We start from the raw sequence: 6,000 nt of genomic DNA, 5'->3' as shown, positions 1-6,000 counted from the left end.
ATCATTGTTAATAATTATTGGTCGTTTATCAATAACATTGACTACTTGTACACTTGTTGAGAACCAACTGTTATCATACTGTATTCCCATTTACATATCAGTGCTGTTAAATGCTTCTACTTTCCCCATTAATAAATAGTACCATAAAAATAGTTAGTGCATTTTACAAGACACCACTATTAACCACAAATAAAACGTCTGTGCTTGCGTTGGACTTGTGCTTTTATTTTGAAGGCGCAGCTCGGATCTGGCGCACCCTCCGTCTCACAGTCAGGACTTTTATTTCCCTAAACGCAGCGTCTCAAACCAAACCAGTGTCTCCCACCAGCGAAGCTGCACGGGGCTGGACTCAGACTGGTGGTGGGACTCGAACCTTCAACTCTTGGTTTTGATCTCAGTGTGAAAACCTGACCCGTAGCGGACTGACAACTTTCCCCTGCGCGTGTGCGTGCGCGTGCAGCAACAGGTAGGACTGGCTCCATGTTTACTAGTGTGGGTCTGTGCTTTTAAGGAGGGGGTGAAGCGTGCAGACACCCCCCACACACACAGTCACACTCCCGGGTCCGTGGGTCCATGGGTCAGAGTGAGGCTGTGGGCCTGTTAGTGTGGAACATGAAGTGTCCTGTAGTGGGTTTATTCTCAGCACGCGCTACGTGATTATTGTTGTTCTTTCAAACAAATCCACAGGGTGACTTTCACTATACTGTGTTACAACAACATGTACAAGTGCGTGTGTGTGCGTGTGCTGACAGTGTGACAGCTCAGGCTTTCAATAGTTTATATCTAATAGAAAGTGTATGCTCCACAATGCATGTATTAAATGTAATAGTAATAATAATAATAATAATGCACAGTGCACTTGTGCTTTCCTAAAGTACATTTTTCCTGCGACTTTAATGTTAGTGTAGACCCAGGTTGAGTGCTTAAAATTAACAGTCAAAAGAAAAATGTACAATTCCATTTTATTTATTTAATTAATGTATCTATTGTAGGGCTGCAGCTACAGTATATTGAATATTTGGTAATGTAGTCGTGTACTTGATCAATGATTCCATCAATTAGAGGAGTTGCTGATTTAAAGTTCAATTTTAAATATACATCAGAAAACAAAACTGGTCACTTAATAATAGGCAATTAGTTTCTTATTTAAAAAAAAAAGTTAATTCATTTATGTATTATGCAAAGTAGGAGTGTCCCGATCCATTATCGATATTGGATTAAATATCGGTCAGATATTAGCCTGAAAACGAATATCGGATATTGGATTCAAATTTAAGAATTCTCCAATTTTTTTCTCCCACAATTATTTTTTTTATTGATTTTATTCAGTTGTAGAATACTGTAGATATTATGTTGAAGGTTAAAATGTATGTAACCAATTTAATTAATGGGCCAGTTTTGCTCATACCTATTGTTGCTGACTATTGTTCTCTGTTTGAATAACATCACTTGATCAAGACTTTTCTAACATTCCACACTACAAAATAAGTCATTATTCTTTTTTTTATTGAAGAAAAAAAAAAGTATGTATAATTATTATGTATGTATATAATATCGGATCAATATCAGTATCGGCCGATACGCAATACAGCAATATCAGGATCATATCGGAAATTAAAAAGTTGTATCGGGACATCCCTAATGTAAAGTAGAAAAAAGAAATATATAAATATATATTTGTAGCAAAATGATTCTATTACATGTGGGGTCAGCCTAAGATGATCAAATGCCGGCATAATATAATATAATATAATTTTTTTTTAGAAAAAGTAAACAAGGATATTAATCAATCAGTTTTTGTAATCAAGGTATTTGATGATGACCGAGGAATTGTTTGCACCCATAATTTATTTAATTACATACTTACTGACCATGCTTACTTTCTGTTTACTTTATTGTGTGTGTGTGTGTGTATGTGCGTGTGCGTATCCTGCTAGATGAATGAATGAATGAATGAACAGACCTCTGTGTGGTGACAGTGTGTTCACAATTGATAAAATAAAACATCAGTATTCAAAATTCCAGATGTTTTCAATTGTGCACGACATATTTGGACATTTTCTTAAAAAATAAAAATAAAATCTCCAACTCTTTCCCTCATTGTATGAACCAGTGTTAATCTAGTTAAATAAAAGTTTTCGTCTGCCCTATCTTTTTAAGTGACAATAACTAGACTATGACTAAGTTAAAATAAATAAAGAAATAAAATACATGTCAACAAAAACTAAATCAGAATATATAGTTTTTTTCATCGACTGATCACAACCCAGTTTCTTTGTTGGAAAGTGTCCAATCAAAATGTCTTTTGTTACGTGGAAGGCGGGACGAGCCTTAATACTACCCCGTATCAGCTTGATCAATGGTAATTAAGCTTTATATTTTAGTCGACTATATTTGTGACACATTTAGTCGACTAAGTCAGTTATTTAGTTGACTAAACCTCGACTATAACTGAAATAGTCCTGATGACTTGAATTTGCCTGAAACTAAGTTGCATTTTAGTTAAAAAACTAAATAAAAATGTCTTACGACAGTGTATTAATGAACGCAGCACAGTCTCCATCAGGGTTACGAACACTGTGCACTCTAACACTAAGTCTGACTAACTCTAACTCTGCAGGTTCTCACTTGTTGTCATCCAGGATTTTATATTGACTCACAGGTTCAAATGAAATCCCTACCCTTGACTCCAGGGACATTAAGTACAGCCATATTTGATATTTGTGGAGTTGCTTTCATTTCAGGTTGTCATTAATTGTTGACTAAGATGAGGACAGTTTGTTGGACAGCACCAGTCTGCTCCCACATTCCCACTCTTCCTCCTTTTCTGTAATATAACCAACCAGCGTTCCTTTTCACAGAGCTGCTCCGTATCCGTTTCCTGCTGATTTTAGGGAGGCAGACACTCAGGGATGGGAAAATGACTCGGCCTTGAGCCTCTGATGTTTTCTGGCTGGGGAAGTTATTTTTTATTGCTTTTCCATATTCAGCTCGACTTGGTGCATGGGTCCCCAATCACCGGCCTGCAGACCACTATTGGTCCATGCACCATTTGGTACCAGGCCCACGCAAGGAAAAAAGTTTCGGAAAACAAGTTTTATATTAGAGGTCGACTGATTCAGGGATTCTTTTTCAAGATCGGCCATTGGCAAAATAAAAAAAATATGTATATTTTTTTTACCACCACCAGCCCTCCCTAAGGCAGGGTAAGAAACACTTTTTTATAGGAAGGATATAAAAAGACAGTGCAGTGTTACATCTAAGTGAGGGGGAAGGGAACAGGGAAGAGAGACTCAAGGTAGGAAATAGAAAGGGTGTGGAAGAGTTGATTATTTTAAAGTGACAGTGAGATGTGATGTTGGAGTTGTGCATATAGTGACAGGTGTGAAGCTTAGGTATAATGGTGGTGGCTGTGAACAGAGGGAAGGAGTGAATGGTTATACCTAAAACAGGTGTTTAGTTTAAACTGTATATTGTTGTCATGCTTTACTGCTACTTACTCGTCCTGTACTTTTTGTTTTACTTGGTTTTATACGGGTATATTTAAAGTTCAATTAATGTTAAAAGTTTCATTTTGTGATTTAATTTCTAATGTATACATTTATATCATATGAGTGTTTTAATTGTCTTTCAAAGTGCTTTTAAAAAAAAAAGTATATCGGCTTCCAAAATCGACTTTAGATGTTGGCCATTGGCTGATTTTTTTAATTTTTTAATCTGTATCGGCATCGGCCTTTGGAAATCCAACATCTGTCTACCTCTATTTTATATTATTTTTTTATGTATGTTTCGTTGTTTTATTTTGAAAAAATGTCACTTCCGCTTTTGTGCTTGCATATCCTCCACTTGCTGTAGCATGGAGTGCTTGCACACATCCCACGAGACCTACGCACAACAGATATTATGAAATTCATTCTCTTAAATGGAAATAGTAATAATTTATGTTTGTTATTATTATTTTAAACAGAATCAAGAGGTAATTACAAAATGACACTGAATATACCCTCACATGCATGTTTTGGGACTATGTTACACATTTTCTAAATGATCCGACAGATACAATAATAATCTTCAGCCTTTCACTTATTTTGACTAAATCCGACATCACGTCGTTCAGAACTTGTGCAACAGCAACTGATTTCTTGTATCAAAAATCAAACACTGCACTTCAGTTAACAGTGATATGACGTACAGTACGACTAATATCGATATGACAACTGAATAAACAAATGCAGGAATAAACATCAACTTACGCAATCTTCTTGACATAACGAATGAGGAAAGAGACGAAAATGTCAAATCTCACACAAAAAGTTCATATGGAATCTCTCGCCATGACTGAAATGGAAATAGCTGTATGACGGACTTACATTTCTACAGTATTTTCTGCCGTAAAATGAATGGCTGAATGTTTTGCAAGGAAAGCAAAAGGAAGAATATTAAATCTTGCGCTACATAATCTTTCAGCATGTGTTTTGGTGCACTTCTGCATCATAGAAATATACAACAACAGTGAACTCAAACAAGAAGACAGTTGTCATCAACAACCCCCGTCAAAAAAAGGAACAAGGCCAATAAATAAATAATTGCGCGCTTCTCATTTTCGAACTCCATCAAGGTATTGTTACCCTGGAGCCACTCACCAAATTTGGTTATCCAATCTTAAACAGTTTCTGAGAAAAGCTGTCCCCTTTAACTCGGATGGATGGACGGATGGAGCTCAAACGTATATCCCTTTTCACACTTTGTGGCGGGGGATAATAACCATATTGAGAACGTTTGACACGATTTTAGGAAGTTTAAAATGCAGTAACGACTTGTAATTAGGAAAAACAAATGAAACAGGAATGGATGAGGTGATGCGGGAAATTTAGAAAGTGAAATTTTGGGGCTCTAAAAAATGTAATTTTGCATTTGTTATCAAAGTCTAGAGGCTCCGATTTTCCATACTAAAATTATTGTTTATTCCTGTTTCATCACTGGCTTTTTAACTTCCCAAAATCATGTCAAAAGTGCAAAGTGCTTAATACGATAAATTGGGTTAACTATTGTCATTATTTATTTCACATTAATCTGCTGTAGTTGCACTGAATGCACGTCTGTCCGTTTGTTTACAGATGTGTAATATTGTCCTAAAATATGTTGGTGAGGGTTTAGTCTGTGTCATATCGCTATTTCCATTTTAGGAGGTGAACTCGGTCATGTTGAGCCATATTACGTCATACTTTTTTTCTTTTTGCCCACCCATTTACAGTGGGAAAAAGTGTGTTTTTTTATTATTCCTGTTGTTTAATAATTTAAAAAAATTATGAAAACATTTATTTTTATTTTTAATTTTTTTAATATTGCCACTTCCATTTCAGTAAGTAAATTCCTGAAAATGGTCCTCACCAGTATTGAATAAAGCCTTTGTAAATAGTAAATAGTAGTAGATATTGGACTATGCTGTATCACATTTGGAGCTCTTTAGTCTTTTACTGTTTTAATAACTCCCCACATTCTCCCATCTCTGCGTTCTGCCTGTGTGACGTTGTGATTGTTTAAGAATGAATATTCAAAAATATAACTGCTTAGGCGACTTAGATTTTACAAGTCTGAACCCGGTGTTGAACTGAGTAAATACAGTGTGTCTGAGGCTGACAAGAGGGATAGCAGGATGCCTTTTATGAACAGGGAGGGTTTCTCCAACAATGGTAGAGCTTCATGCGTGTGACAGTGAGGAAGTTTAAAGGCAAGGTCGACCCTTCAAAAGAAAATCTAGGGGGCCGGAATAGGGGGCCACATCCCGGCGGGGCGGTCTGGCTTGGCCCTTGGAGGGGGCCCTGGCTTTAAAAAAAAAAAAAAGAATTGAAGCTCGTGGCGCGGGCGGCATCAGTGAAGGGTGATCTGGGGCGCCGTGGGGGGCTAGGTTGGGGTGCCTGGGGGCCGGCGGGGAGACTCCCAGCGGCCCCCTGGTGCCTTATGCGGCTTGGGGTGTGGTCGTCCTCCCTGGGCGGGCTG

General features: G+C 37.3%; 1 protein-coding gene across 1 annotated transcript in view; it reads left to right on the top strand.

Annotated features, from left to right (window-relative positions):
• The first annotated feature begins 262 nt into the window (after positions 1–262).
• The window catches only part of LOC114457923 (estrogen receptor beta-like), a 28,510-nt gene continuing 22,772 nt past the window's right edge, over positions 263–6,000 (top strand). Inside the window, exon 1 of the mRNA XM_028440069.1 lies at positions 263–466. The gene's annotated coding sequence lies outside the window, so the exon portion shown is untranslated. The remainder of the gene's footprint in view (positions 467–6,000) is intronic.

Source organism: Gouania willdenowi, chromosome 24 (assembly GCF_900634775.1).
Source record: "Gouania willdenowi chromosome 24, fGouWil2.1, whole genome shotgun sequence".
NCBI classification, from domain to species: Eukaryota; Metazoa; Chordata; class Actinopteri; order Blenniiformes; family Gobiesocidae; genus Gouania; species Gouania willdenowi.
Note: the sequence above shows the minus strand (reverse complement) of the source record. Positions and strands in the feature narration are given on the sequence as shown.